The sequence below is a fragment of the Pelophylax lessonae genome (assembly GCF_965119305.1).
Source record: "Pelophylax lessonae genome assembly, chromosome: 13".
NCBI classification, from domain to species: Eukaryota; Metazoa; Chordata; class Amphibia; order Anura; family Ranidae; genus Pelophylax; species Pelophylax lessonae.
The window spans coordinates 158,561,801-158,578,126 of NC_138780.1; the positions used below are offsets into that span (position 1 = coordinate 158,561,801).

Genomic DNA, 16,326 nt, shown 5'->3' on the forward strand with positions numbered 1-16,326 from the left:
TTTTTGTAAAATCTTACCGTAAAAATCCTTTCTCTGAGTCCTCCGACAGTCGCCGCCACTTCATAATCTTCACTAATGGGGTAATTGACCCTTTCTCCGCAGGAGTAGCTAGGCAACAAGATTTGTTAATATCAAAGCTTTTAGCATATCCCACCCCTAGGGGGTGGTCCCCTCAGTCAATACCTCCCTGCTTCCAGCATTCTCAACTCAGTTTCAGTAACATAGCAGTAGAGTACATAAGCAAACCCCAAAAGAGGGGCGGGGGCGGCGACTGTCGGAGGACTCCGAGAAAGGAATTTTACGGTAAGATTTTACAAAAATTCAGTTTTCTCTTACGTCCTCCGACAGTCGCCGCCACTTCATAATCTTCACTAATGGGGACGTCCCAGAGCAGTGTAGACATGAGGGGTGGGAAAAAAACGCAGCCGCGCCTAAAGCAGCGCAGTACCCACATCAGAGAAAGGAACCTTACCAAAGTAAGAGAACCAACCTGGCAACAGGAAAACGTGCTCAACAGGAGCAACAACCCAGGAAGAACAAGTAACCAGTAGCCAAGGGCCCAAAACAAGGGACCCTAAGGCACTGCCGCACTAAGAACTTTACGACCAAAGGAAGCATCTGCCGATGCCTGAACATCCACTTTGTAAAATTCGGAGAAGTTGTGAACGGACGACCAAGTCGCCGCCTTACACACCTGGGCCACAGAAGCCTGATGACGATAGGCCCAAGACGTACTCAGAGATCTGGTAGAGTGCGCCTTCACAGGGAAAGGAGGAACCTTCCCCCTCAAAGCATAGGCCTGCACAATCGTCTGTCTGATCCATTTGGCAACGGTAGCAGCCGACGCCGCCATGCCCTTCCGAGGTCCCTCTGGAAGGACGAATAGGGAATTCGACTTGCGAAAAGACTTAGTCAATGACAGGAAAACCCTGATCGCCCGAACAACATCCTAGGCATGCAAAGCCACCTCCTTCGGATGCTTAGGTTTCGCGCAAAGCGAAGGCAAGACAATGTCCTCATTCAGGTGAAATTCCGAAATCCTCTTCGGAAGAAAGGAAGGGTTAGGTCACAAGACCACCTTATCCAAGTGAATCACCAAGTAGGGGGAGCTGCAGGAAAAAGCTGCCAGCTCCGACACCCTGCGAGCCGAAGTGATCGCCACCAAAAAGGCAACCTTCTTGGACAACAGAGACAACGAGATCTGGCTGATCTTTTCAAAGGGAGCCTGTTGTAACACGGACAGAACCAAGTTCAAGTCCCATGGAGGCAAAGGTTCCCTCCTAGGAGGGGCCAAATGTCGCACCCCCTGAACAAAGGTGCTAACCAATGAATTAGACGCCACAGGGCGTTGAAAAAGAACGGCCAGCGCAGAAATCTGACCCTTAATTGTGGCCAGCGCCAAACGCTGGTCCACTCCAGTTTGGAGGAAAGCCAACACACTCGACACCGAGTATGAGCGAGGGGAATACCCCCTGGACTCACACCAGGCAAAGTACGCTTTCCAAGTACGGTAGTAAATTCTTCCTGAAGAGGCTTTTCTAGCCTTGATCAAAGTGGGAATGACCTCAGGGGAGAGACCCCTATCCTTCAGGACCTGGCTTTCAACAGCCAGGCCGTTAAAGCCAGCGACTGTAAAGCAGGATGGAATACCGGCCCTTGAGACAGAAGGTCTTCCCGAAGCGGCAGGCGCCACGGAGCGTCGACTGCCAGATTTACGAGGTCTGCGTACCAAGACCGGCGAGGCCAGCCCGGTGCCACCAGAATCACCGCGTGCGGTTCCGAGGCCAATCTGCGAAGCAGCCTGGACTGCAGCTGAATCGGTGGAAAGGCATACATCAGACGATACTGATGCCAGGGCGCCACCAACGCGTCTGAGGCGTCTGCCCGAGGATCGCGCGTCCTTGCCACGAACCTCTCTACCTTGTTGTTCAGACGAGACGCGAACAGGTCCACATCCGGAAGACCCCACTTCGCGCACAACATCTGGAAGATATCCGGGTGAAGGGACCATTCTCCCTGGTCCAGGGTCTGGTGACTCAGATAGTCCGCCTGCCAGTTCTCCACCCCCGGAACGTGCACAGCCGTTATAAACGGGACGTGCGTCTCGGCCCACGACAGAATGTCGTTTACTTCCCGAGCAGCACGGGCACTCCTGGTGCCCCCTTGATGGTATATGTAGGCCACCGCTGTGGCATTGTCCGTCTGAACCTGAACCGGACGGCCCTGAAGCCGCTCCGACCAATGCAGAAGGCAAAGTTTTATCGCTCGCAATACCAGAATGTTGATCGGAAGGGAGGACTCCTCCTCCGACCAAGTTCCCTGGGCGGATAGAACGCCCAGAACACCACCCCAGCCCGACAGGCTGGCATCCGTGGTGAGCACCGTCCACGACAAGGGACGAAAGGACTTGCCCCCCGACACCGCGGGGGACTGGAGCCACCACAAAAGACCCCTTCGGGTGTGGTGGCTCAACAAGATCCGCAGATCAAGAGATTGCGGACGCCCGTCCCACTTGGCCAAGATCTCCGCCTGAAGACCCAGCGTGTGAAACTGGGCGAAGGGAATCGCCTCGAAAGCCGAGACCATCAGACCTAGACATCTCATACATGTCCGGAGGGACGAGCACTGAGTGTCCCTGAGGGACCTGACCTCGTCCTGAAGTGTCCGGAGCTTGTCTTCCGGCAGGAAGACCCTCGCTTGAGCAGAGTCCAGGATCATCCCCAGGTAGTGAAGACGAACCGACGGACACAACGTTGATTTTGGAAAATTTATCGTCCAAACAAACTCCTGCAGAGTCTGCACCGTGGCGGACAGGTCGTTCACCAGGCCCTGACTGGTCGCAGACCGAAGCAAGATATCGTCCAGATATCCCAAGACAGAGACACCATGGGCTCTCAATAAAGCCAGGACCGGCGCAAGCACCTTGGTGAAAACCCGCGAAGCCGAAGTGAGACCGAAGGGTAACGCCACGAATTGGTAATGATCCTCCGCAATGGCGAATCGAAGGCACCTCTGGTGACCCTTGAAAATGGGGATGTGAAGGTACGCATCCTTCAGATCGATGGAGGCCATGATTTCCCCCGGACTCAGGGCAGTCACCACTGAGCGTAGGGATTCCATGCGGAACTTGCGAACCCGCACAAAGCGGTTCAGAGCTTTCAAGTCCAGAATCGGACGTACCTTGCCCTCCTTTCTGGGCACAGTGAACAGATTGGAGTAGAACCCCCGAAATCTGTCCCGATGAGGCACCGGAACCACCACTCCCTGGGTCCGCACCGCCAGGTGCAGATCCTGCAAATGCTCCGGAGACAGCTGAAGATTTGAGAGAAAAAATCTGCTCGCCGGCCGAGAGAGAAACTCGATCTTGTATCCAGATCGAACGATTTCCTGAACCCACCTGTCCCGAATGCGGGCCAACCGAGCAAACGTCCCCCCACCCCAGAACCGGGTGAGGGCGCCCCTTCAGGCCGAATTGGTATGGGCAGCGGACCCGGACTGGCCGGACTTCTGCTTCCCTGCCCACGGCTTCTTCTGGGAGCCCTGGCCCTTGAAGGGCTTGCCCTTGTATTGTGACCGAAAGGCACGAAAGGACCCCTGAGAGGGCCTGAACGAGGTATGCTTCTTACCGCGAACAAACTTATTCTTGTGAGTTTGGGGTAAGAGAGTGCTCTTACCCCCGGAAATTCCCTTTATCAGAGTATCCAAAGATTCGCCAAAAAGGCGAGATTCCCGCGTAGGGAAGATTAGCTAGAGTCTTGCGAGAGGATTGGTCAACCGACCAACATTTCAGCCATATCAGGCGACGGTTCAACACCGCTACGCTGGAGAGACATGCAGCCAAAGGGACTAAATCCAAGTCCGCATCGCACAAATACATGACACCCTGATGTATTTGATCTACCATAGCCAACGTTGTCGGCGGAGCAGAGTCAGCCACCAGGGTGCGCCTGAGCACCTGCGTCCAATCCGCAATAGGTTGGGCTGCCATAATGGAAGCAAAAATAGGCTTCAGCATAGAACCAGCAACCGTATAAGTATGACGGGCCAGAGACTCCAATCTCCTGTCCATAGGGTCCCGGAACACCGGGGTATCTTCAGCAGGAATCGCAGTAGATTTATTCAAAACTGCCACCGCGTCAACTGAAATAAAGGACTGCCCCTTTAAGACCGCGGCGAGCGCAGCCCACCGCACACTACTGTATGTACCGACCCCCGCAGGGATAAGGAGCACTGAGCAAGGAAATACAGGATAAGGAAGGTAAAAACCTGGAGAGAGCACACAGCTGCTGCCACCGATCGCTGTTCCAGTGAAAAAGGAAGTGATGCAATGACTGACCTCCCTATATAGCCTATGAAGGCTTCACAAACACGGCCACTCGGCTGAGGGAATCAAGGCAACAAGAAAATTGGGCCGACATGTGCTTGCAGGAGTGATCGCCGCCAAAATGGCGGCGTTTGGCGCCAAAACACCGCGCTGTATCACACAGGGTTGGTCACCACAATTTGCCGAGAAAAATGGTGGGCCGCAGCAGCGGTCGCCGTACAGCATGTCTGATCCCAGTCTGCCCCATACATCTCACACAGCAGAGCGGGAGAATCCCCCCCCCCCCCCCGCAGCCCACAGAAAGGCAGCTATTCCACACAGGAATCTGACAGGGAGCTCAGCACTTACACAGACATGCGGGTCACACGGTCACAGACTGACACCCAGACAGGTCCAAACATAGAAAGTTACTTACCATTCCTGATGGCGTGGGGAGCCTTCTCTAGCGACCAAACCGCTGTACTGAGGACAGGGAGTGTCGCAGCCAGGACGCAGTGGACTGCGGTGCGAAAACGCAAATGGCGTCCGGTGAGGTAGCCACCTCACAGGCAGCATCCCTGCAGCGAACAGGGATGGGTTGTTCAATATGCCAGGGAAACCTGAGCTGAACGCTCGATGGCAGGCTGGGGAAACCCCTGGCTCTCAGCCCTGGGACCCAGGGTGGCCAGTCCGAAACCCAGCTCCGCATGATCATCTTCATCCGAAGAAAACTAAACTAATGCTGAGAAAAAAACGGCTAAGTAAAAGAAAGAGAAAAATACTTGAAAAAAAATCCAAAAGAGGATAGAAGGCTGAGACTGAAAGCCCCAGCACAGGAACAGCCAGCTACTCCTAAGCTAGGCAATTGAAAACGGAGTTGAGAATGCTGGAAGCAGGGAGGTATTGACTGAGGGGACCACCCCCTAGGGGTGGGATATGCTAAAAGCTTTGATATTAACAAATCTTGTTGCCTAGCTACTCCTGCGGAGCAAAGGTCAATTACCCCATTAGTGAAGATTATGAAGTGGCGGCGACTGTCGGAGGACGTAAGAGAAATAACATTTTCACTTACGTTCATCAACAGACACAGCGCTCCATAAAGCATAACTACTGGGACATCCAGAAGCAGTGGCAAAATGAAAATGAGGGGTGGGGAAATTACTCAAAGTCAAACATAAGAGCCCTTAACAAGGACACAGGATCCCCCTTGTGAAAAATAAAGGTTTAAATAAAAAACACCCCTCAAGAGGGAACAGCCCCTCTTAAACAGCAGCCTGAAAAACCTTGCAGCGAAAAGAAGCATCCACCTTATAGAATTTTGTGAAGGTATGCACGGATGACAAAGTGACCGCCTTGCAATCTTACGATATTGAAGCCTGTTGACAGAAGGCCCAAGAAGAACTCAGCGCCTGAGTAGAATGCGCCGTGATAGGGAAAGGTGGAACCGGACCTTTAATGGAATAGGCCTGAGTCACCGTCTGTCTGATCCATCTGGGGATGGTAGCCGAAGAAGCCGCCAGACCTTTTCTTGGTCCGTACGTAACCACAAATAGCGAGTGACCTTGGAAAGGACTCAATAGCTGCAAGATACACCGGAATCGCATGAACCACATCCAAGGTATGCAAAGCAAATTCCTTGGGATGGGCTGGCTTGGGACATAAGGAAGGCAACACAATCGCCTCATTCAAATGGAAGGCAGAAACAACTTTGGGCAGGAATGATGGACAAGGACGGAGAACCACTTTATCCTTATCAAATAGGGACTGACATAGGATAATCCTGCCAACTCCGATACCCTGAGGGCCGAAGTAATAACCACCAAGAATGTGATCTTCTGGGATAATGTAGGAAAGCGAATCTCCTGAATTTCCTCAAATGGAGGTTTCTGGATACCAAAAGCACTCAATTTAAATCCCAAAAGAGACCTTACAGGTGGAGCCACATCAGACCACCTGAATGGAGGTACGAACTAAAGAGTGCGTAGCTAGGGGTCGCTGAAAAAAGATTGCCAGGGCAGACACCTGGCCCTTGATGGTAACAAAGGCAAACTTCTGATCAACCCCTCCATTGAAGAAAGGTTAAGGTCTGAGCCACAGAAAAAGGTTGACGATGAGCTCAAATCGACTCATACCATCGTGCATGGAAAGTGTACACTTCTTGGTGTATCTTGCAAGACGACGACTTCCTCGCCTTCAACATAGTAGGGATCACCAGTCCAAACAAACCTCTAGTCCTCAGTATCTGGCTTTCAATAGCTAAGCCGTTAAAACCAGCCACTGTAAAGCAGGATAGTAGATTAGCCCTTGGGACAACTGGTCTACTCTGAGAGGAAGACCCCAAGGGATGTTTACGGCCACCAGGATGATTGGAAGATCCTCGCTCTGAATTTCTTGTAGGAACTGCGGAAGAAGCCTAAGCTGAGGATTACACTGCCCTTATCATGGCCATTGGACGCCTGCGGCATGTGCCAGATGTACTCATGATCAAGCCATAAACCTTGGTATTCTTCTGTGGAGCTGAACCTGCTAAAGGAGCTGCATGTAGGACAGTGCAAACAAAACTGTCTTGAAGGTGGATAACACAAGACTCAGAACTTGTATGCAAATCGGGGGAGAGAACTGTGTGTGAAAGCAGCTGGTGAATCATGGCCTGTGGTTCCTGAAATTTGACTAGAGGAATGGCCCCCCTAGTCAGAATTAAAATCAGACCTAGGCAAGTCAATTCCCTGAACAGGGATAGGGGGGACCTTAAGTAGCTCGGACATCAACTGAACCTATGCACAAATCCGAACAAGAAGACTCAGGACCTAAAAACCCTGGAAAAGGACAAACTTTGCCCCCGCCCCCTTCCGAGGGTACCCCCAAAACAAAACATTTTGCGGATCTCCTTGACGCTCACCAAAGAAGTCCACGGGGCCAAAAACCAGCAAAGATGTCCCCCCACCACAAGCTCCTTCCCTTTATCTTGACTGAAGCAGGAAGGTACTCACCCCCCCCCCCCCAAGCGACACCCTAATGTCGTCATCCAGGGTAGCCTCAAACAAGCGATCGCCTTGAAAGAGCAGATTAATGAGAGCCTTCTTAGAAGTTTGGTCTGAGAACCAATTGTTAAGCCACAGCACACGCCTAATCAACACTGCTGAAACAAAGTTTGGATAGCACAGTAACTGTATCCAAAGCTGCACCACAAAAACTGCAGCCCATGGACAAACTGATCCGTTAAATCAACATAAGAAGCGGGGACCTGCTCATCCCCCAGGCCCCGACACAAAAGCTTGGCCTATTCGGATAGGGTCTGAGACACCAGGGCTGAGGCACAGACTGGTGGCAACGTCGAACGAGCCATAGTAAACATGCTGCGTGCCACAGCCTTTGCTTTGTCAGCTGGGCCTTTAAAGCAGAAGTTTCCCCCTTTAAAGACTTTGAGGAGATACCTGCTCAAAACGCTGGGAACTACTAAAATTTTATTCTTCCTTCCCCCCTGCAGTCTTGTGGAACACTGACAGGACCCAGAAGACAGCATCCACCAATACAGGATGTGCAGAACGACTCGCGAGTGCCTGGCTGTGAAGCCAAATTGGTCACGGCCAGGTGCCCATAGTGAAGTAGTCGGTGCCATCAAGGGAAGAACGGAGTGAGAAGACGGCTGTGGGAAAACTCTCTACTAGACCATGGGACAGGCAGGTGGCTGTTTTTTAAAAGTCAGCAACTACACTTTTTGTAGGTGCTGACTTTTTTTATTTTTTTAATAGGTGCCCGGAGTCCACTTCTTTAGCCACTTTACCACCGGAGGATTTTGCTGTCTTACGTCCAGGCCACTTTTTGCGATTCGGCACTGTGTGACTTTAACTGACAATTGCGCGGTCGTGCGATGCCGTACCCAAATGAAATTTACGTCCTTTTTTTCCCCACAAACAGAGCCTTCTTTTGGTGGTATTTGATCACCTGTGCGATTTTTACTTTTTGCGCTATAAACAAAAAAAGCATTTATTTTGAAAAAACAACAATATTTAAAAAAAAAAATTTATATGAAATTCCCCCCAAAAAAAATGTAAAAATCAAATTGTTTTTAATTTTTGGCCAATTTGTTTTCTGCTACCTATGTTTGGTAAAAAAAAAATCACAATAAGCGAATTTTGATTGGTTTGCGCAAAAGTTATTGCGTTTACTAAGGGAAAGATTTGTCATTTTTGGTGTGTTTTTTTTACAAGTAATGGCGGTGATCTGCGATTTTTTTTGCGGGACTGCGACATTGCGGCGGACAGAACGAACCCTTGACTGACATTTTTGACACTTTTGGGGTTACCAGTGACATTACTACAGTAATCAGTGCTATAAATATGCCCTGTTACTGTAAAAATGACACTGGCAGGGAAGGGGTTAATTTTATTGGAGAGGGAGGGGTTAATGTATGCCTGGTGCTTACTAACGTGTGTGGGGGGGGGGGGGGGGGTGACTGAGGGACACAAGGACAGATCGTATGTTTAGCTATGCTGAACACTGCAATCGGTCACTCCTTGTCACTGAGGAGATCCGCCCGCTCTGTTTACACAAGCGGGCGGATCTCCAAACTAGATACCCCGACGATCGGGGAAGAGCAGCGGCGATCGCCGCCGCTCCTTCCCTGGCCCGACTCCCGCTGTGACTGAAAACAGCGGAAGCGCGACTCCGGCAGCGCGCGAGCGCCGCCTACAGGGGGAGGAGTCCAGCGACGTAGGTCTACGTCGCTGGACGGGATCGTGCCACATTGCCGCAGTAGCAGCAATGTGAGCGGTCCTAAAGTGGTTAAAAGGGACTCCTCAAAAGGGTAACGTACAGCAAAACGTTTGGGGAACGAAAATGGTCATTTTGGTTGTTCCCATTCCTTACAGGAAAATCAGTCAAAATAAGGAATATAAGGAAACACCTTTGGAGTGCTAGGTGGCTTAAGCATACCAAACGACAGCCATGTCCATGGCTACATCAGCCCCATCCTCCATTTTTACAGTCTAACGCACTGCAGTGACAAGTGCGTCTACCGACACTTGTTCTTTTGCTGCTGTGACCATGGAGGAGTCACCCTTACTATCAGATGGATCTGGGGGTGTGATATTAAGCCCTCCTTGACGGGCTAGGTCGACGGCGGCATAAGGCTCAGAATCAGATAAGACAGACTGAGCAAGGAAAGGTGGGGGGTTGCTTTCTCCTGGTCCTTTGCCAACACGCCACTTCCACCCGGGACAGGAAGGACTGCAGGACCGTCATAAGTGCAACCATGGGAACCTGGAGTCTGAGGGACCTGCCGCCTCCATGAGGTAGTCTGAGGGACCTGCCGCCTCCATGAGGGGGGTCAGTGGGGGGGAGATGTGACCCTGAGGCTCCAAAAGGTAAAGGAAAAACGATCTTTGGGCATCACTAAAGAATCCCCTCAAGGTACAGGGTATCTACCAGCAGAGAGAGAGAAAGATAACAGGGACCGAACGGAGGAGCGCCGAGAATTCAAACCCAGCATCATCATAGACCCTATCCCTGTTCATATGTCACGGTCACAGGAAGAGGAAACTAAGGAGGAAGAGGCGAAGCATAGGCATCCCCACGCGGCTTCAGTCCTCTCCAGCATCTCCCAGACTAAGGGAAAATGGCCCCCATGACATCATCTGGCTACACAAGCATGGCTGCCAACCGGAGACAAGCCAGACTATGAAAAAATGGCCCGAGACATCATCCAGCTACAAAAACATGGCCGCCAACCGGAGACCAGCCAGACTAAGGGAAAATAGCCCCCGTGACATCACCCGGCTACACAAACATGGCCGCCAACCGGAGACCAGCCAGACTAAGGGAAAATGGCCACCATCAGCTACATATGTTGAAGCATGCTGCTAAGATCTTTCCAGGACCCTTAGAGCGGGGCTAGTGGGGGAGACCCCCAGGGGTCTCTGCTGCATTCTCTGCCTTGGGACCCCCATCAGACGCCAGATCCAGACAAGGAGGAAAGGGAGTGGGGGAAGCCCAGCTCACTAAGGGATTTAAGAATGGGAGGAGGGAACCTGCAGGCAGGTGCGAAGGTCCCTAGAGGTTACCCGCTTCCACCCCAAAGAAAACCGCCATAAGTGTAGAGGGGGGGACTGTACTAAGCCTTCCATGGTGCACAGGTAATGCTCCAGACAGAATTCTCACCTCTGAAGAAGAGGAGTGGTTGGCCAAGGGACTGCTGCGACTCAGACCTAAGCCCAGTCATATGCAACCCTGAGAGACGTTTAACTCATGGGCCAGCATCTGTCTGTGAGGCTATGTCGCGGCCGACCTAAAAAGAGTAGCTGCCGTCTGCACGCGCTCGCTGGCTTGGTTGGGGGACCACTGGATCTAGAATATCCAGCCCGGTAGTTGATTGCAGATCTTGAGAGTAAAAACAAAAAAGATGTAATGAAAGAGAAAAAACTAAAAGATGTAATGAAAGAGAAAAAACAAAAAAGATCTAATGAAAGAGAAAAAAATGCTAGGACCAGAGATCCCAACCGGGAGCCTAGATCCTTACTCCTGACTAGACAGAATAAAACTGATTAACTAAAGCAAAGACCTGGTTACGCCCATGGGCCGTCCTCAGCTGGTATATACTTTCCCCCCCCCCCCCATACCAGCTGAGGACGGCCCATGGGCGTAGCCAGGTGGTTTTTGTTCTGCCTAATGCTACTCCGGGAGCAGGTAATATAACCCAGTATTTAGGATTTACACATCTCTTTCGATGAACGAAAGAGAAATTGTGTGTCTGGAGCACATAATTAAAACGGGTCAGTTCACCTTTTGAAAAAAATCTAACTTTCTTCAGCAGATCACGGGTGCAATCTCAAGCTCCTGCAGACTTTCAGGATAGCCATCTGCTCATACCTCGTACAGGCAGGCAGGTTATCTGAGAGCAGGAAGATCAATAGACTAAGGGTGCTCACCAAGGCCCTTGTAGTTCATTGACAACCACAAGAAATCAGCTGGTGGTACTTACAGGCATTCATTCACAGAAAACTCTGAATAAAGTATGCCGCTCTGTGGGTAGAGCTGCGCTAACTTTAAATGGTGACAGCGGGTGTCACAAAGAAGGGGGATGGGGAAGCTGCAGATGCTGTAACATGTTACATGTACAACCCTTGGAATGGAACATGTTCCAAAATGTGAACTTATCGTTTATTGCATACATTGCATTCCACTAAAGAGTTATTAAAGAAGGATAAGCTTAGGTATAAAGGGGGAGGCTTATAATTTGCTACTACCCCACTCTAGTTGAAATCTTGATGGCTTTTTTTTTTTTTTTGTACGACAGTTAAGCAAGCCTTTCACTGAAATGAGATGAACAGAAAGGATGTAGCACATGTGCATCGGACGAACTGTCACAGAAGATTCTAAAGAAAAGGTTATGCACAGTTGTGGAGACAAAATTAAAAAAAAAACAAGAAAAAGTAAAATCCTAGAAGCTTGTGGTCTAGTCAATTTTTAAAATTTACCAAGCGATCATCACAGGTAAGTGAAACACCCTAAGTGCCGGTTCACACTATTGCGATGCGGGAACACTGCGAATATACTGCGTGTTCCAGTATCGCATCTGCTGCACAGGCAGTTCACACTGCCCTATGCGATATGCTGGGGGGTCAATTCAAAGTTAACGACACACCCAGATCAGATTGCATATAGCAGTGCGATCTGACAGTTCGCACAGAAATCGGATCGCACTGGTGTGAACCACCAAGCTATGGCTGAATTTGCACCGCACAGACATCGCAGTGATCTTAGGAGCAGTGCGCTCCGAATCATATGCAATGTCTTTGATCGCAATAGCGCGAACCGGCACTAAGACACGCGTCAAATACAATGCCAGCGGTCAGACTGGATAAGCCCCTGTTCAATATCTGCAAAGCACCACTTCTCTCAGTCCATTTTGGTCTGGAGGGTTTATACGTTAAATAGCAGGAAGACTACCCTGAACTAGACAGGGTGGATTGGGAGGGTGTCTAGGAGTAATAATTTCTTAAAATAATTGCAGTCATTGATCGTTTTATTCAATTTAAGTTGTTCCATCTAATTTAACACCCCCAAAATGAACTGAAATCTTTTCCGGGGCCACCAGCCAATGTTGGAAATGTAACTGCAATGACTTCATATGTTATGGTCCTGCCCTAAGTTGCAATCTTTCTGGGAAGTAAATTTTTAATTTATAACCTCTAACAACTATCACAATCCCCATCTCGGTTTGTTTACTGGGCTTGGTAAACCTCTTAGCACACCGTAGAGCAACCAAAAAGCAATATTTGTGAAATGGAAACAACCTGAGGAACTCTCCTTAAAGTTGTGTAAAGCCTTAGTTAATGCAAAGCTACGTACCTTTCCCGTGGATGCCCGACTAAATTTACTAAAATGTTGAATATTTGTCTAGAATCTCTAAACGCTAATGCTGAGCAATGATGAGGTGTTTGAATTCGTATAAGCATATTAGACGTTAAACAGCTAATACTCTCCTAAAGCTTAACAACTTCCCGACAGTCATATAGTAAAATGACGGCCGCAAAGTGGTGGTCCCATCCGGGGGGAGCGCAGAGCAGCGTGTCACTCTGACACACCGCATCTCCGATCCTGGTAAAGAGCCTATAACGTAGGCTATTTACCATGTGATCAGTTGTGTCCAATCACAGCTGGTCACATAGTAAATAGGAAGTGCCGTCGATCGGCTTTCCTCATTTCACGCCTTACAGGCGCGAGTAGAGGAGAGCCGATCGGCGGCTCTCCAGACGGGGGGGGGGGGGGGGGGGGCGTCTGTGCTGGTAATCGGAGAACTGATTACCAATGCACACCTTTGGGATGCCACTAGAGCCACCAGGAATTGCCTACTAGAGATCAGCCGATATATCGAGGGCCGATATGGACTTTCCCAGATATATCGATATCAGCTTTTGATTTACCAATATTTTCGTGACGTCATTCCGTATGTTGCGCGCACACGTTCTGCCTTCTAACACTGCCTCCCAAGCCTGCGCGGCCCGTACCCATTTCACCGCTTAAGACCGCCTCCCACAGCTTCGTGTTACAGCCAGCTGCAGTCCGGTCACGCTGCCAGCCATCCATCCACCCACAGGCCTTGGCCTCAGCCACCCATCACAACAGGGTGCAAGCCCAGCGAGCAAGCAACCAGCCACCCAGATGACACGAAGCCAGCCACCCACCACCATGACCAGTGTTCCAGCAAGCCAGAAGCTACCCGCCACAATAGGCCAGGGTGAGCGACACCAAGCCAGGCACCCCCACACAACAGGGTGACACCAAGCCAGCCCCCCACCACAGTGTTTCTGCAAGCCAGCCACCCACCCACCCCAGTGTTCCTGCAGACCAGCCACCCATAAGAGGGTGACACCAATCCAGCCAGCCACCCATAAGAAGTTGACACCAATCCAGCCAGCCACCATGGTGTTCCTGCAAAGCAGCCACCCATAAGAGGGTGACACCAATACAGCCAGCCACCACAGTGATCCTGCAAGCCAGCCACCCATAACAGGGTGACAACAAGCAAACCAACCAGGCACCACAGAGACTGGTCCTGCAAGCCAGCCAGCCACTACAGTGTTCCTGCAAGGCAGCCACCCATAAGAGGGTGACACCAATCCAGCCAGCCACCCAGGCACCACAGAGACTGTTCCAGCAAGCAAGCCACCCACCACAGTGTTCCTTCAAGCCAGCCACCCACCACTGTGTTCCTTCAAGCCAGCCACCCATAACAGGGTGACACCAATCCAGCCACCCACCACAGTGTTCCTGCAAGCCAGCCACCCATAAGAGGGTGACACCAATCCAGCCACCCACCACAGTGCTCCTGCAAGCCAACCACCCATAAGAGGGTGACACCAATCCAGCCACCCACCACAGTGTTACTGCAAGCCAGTCACCCATAACAGGGTGACACCAAGAAAACCATGCAGGCACCACAGAGACTGTTCCTGCAAGCTAGCCACCCACCACAGTGTTCGTGCAAGCCAGCCACCCACCACAGTGCTCCTGCAAGCCAACCACCCATTAGAGGGTGACACCAATCCAGCCAGCCACCACAGTGTTCCTGCAAGCCAGCCACCCATAACAGGGTGACACCAAACCAGCCAGCTACCACAGTGTTCCTGCAAGGCAGCTATCCATAAGAGGGTGACACCATTCCAGCCACCCACCACAGTGTTCCTGCAAGCCAGCCACCAATAACAAGGTGACACCAGTCACCAAACCAGCCAGCCACCCATCCATCCATAACAGGGTGACACCACCAAGCCAGCCAACCAGCCATCAAACCACAGACTGTTCCTGAAAGCCAGCCACCAATAACAAGGTGACACCAGTCACAAAGCCAGCAAGCCACCACAGTGTTCCTGCAAGCCAGCCACCCATAACAGGGCGACAGCCACGCCAGCCATCGCAGTGTTTCTGCAAGCCAGCCACCCAGAACAGGGTGACACCAAGCCAGCCAGCGCCACCACAGTGTTCCTGCAAGCCAACCCCCCAGAAAAGGGTGACACCAAGCCAGCCACACTGCCAGGCGTCAGCCACCACCAACCCACAACAGGGTGCCAGAATCAGTAGCAACTTCAGCAAGCCGTTTCTTTAAGCTATTTTGTGTCTTTCAAGTTTAAATGGAGATGGATGAGGAGGGAAATAGTAAAAAAAAGTGTGGTCTGGGACTATTTCTCGTCTCAACCATCTCCAGGAAAAGCAGCAGTGTGCAACACATGTACAAGCAACATAAGCATGGGATCAGTAACTGCAAAAAACAAAAATACCTCAAATCTTTGTACCCATCCAAAAGTTCATCATATTGAAATGTATCATGCAGCACAGAAAAAAAAAAACTAAATATCAATGTGATTTTGAAATACCTCCTCCACTATCCCAGGCAACAATAACAGATATGTTTGTGAAAAAAACTGATGTCACTGTCTAGATTCAGATGGAAGATCCCAACTGCTGGACAGAGTTTTTACAGAGATGATTGTCACTGATAACCAGCCATTTACAATGGTTTCTGACTCCATACTTGAGCCAAGCTACACACTGAAGAGTGAGAAGTATTATCGAACCAAAATGCTGGCAAAGCTACAACAAAAGGTAGTTGACAAAGTAAAGGCTATGCTGCAACCAGAGAATGCTGGCAACTCGCTCTCATTCACGACGGACTGCTGGTCACAAACGGAGTCCGAGTCACTACTCATTCTTACATGCCACTTCATTGACAGCGGATGGACAAAAAGGCAATTGGTGTTGAATACAAAAGTGATGCAAGGATCCCACACAGCTGAGTACAGTAGAGAAATGTTTCCAGGCATGATTGAAGAATGGGGAATCAGCAAAGATCAAGTGATGCTTGCGCAACTTAGAGATAGTGGAGCAAACATGCCTAAAGGACTGAGGCTTGCTGATACGTCAGACCTCTGTGTCATCGTGGCACACAACACCCTCCAGCTTTCAAATGATGGTCTGTCAGGCCAAAGAGCTTTGCTTGATATATGTTTCGAGGAGCATGAAGAGATTAAACAAGTTGTACTTGCAAGTCTTTTGAATCCTCGATACAAGAACAATGCTTTCTCTTCTGATGATGTATTGGCTAAGGCGAAACAATGGCCGACAGAAGATCTGGAGGTGCAGGAGCTTCCTGTCAAAAAGAAAAAGTCCAGAACACTATTTTTATGAAGAGCAGAATGCTGAAAAAACAGACAAATGTCAAAAAATAAGTCAACGAACAGAAGAGAATCTGCTTCATCGTCGTCAAATTGATCAGGACATTTTCTGTGTTTTATTGGGGCCTCACGCGGATGATTCAATTTCTTCTGAATCTGCAACGATAAGCCTGGATGATGATTTCATCTCTATTTGAAAGAAGCCGTAATTGACAGAAGTCATCCTCTTCAGTGGTGGAGAGAAAATGAGGCACGCTACAAAAGACTTGCTTCCCATGCTAGAAGATAGCGCTCTCGCTCTGCTCCTCTGTGCTCCACTCCTGAGCATGTTTACAAAGTTGCAGCATTGTT

At 50.2% G+C, this 16,326-nt stretch overlaps 1 protein-coding gene across 1 annotated transcript in view; it reads right to left on the reverse strand.

Annotated features, from left to right (window-relative positions):
- TDRD9 (tudor domain containing 9) overlaps window positions 1–16,326 on the reverse strand; it is a 789,496-nt gene that overhangs the window by 455,572 nt on the left and 317,598 nt on the right. The window lies entirely within an intron of this gene.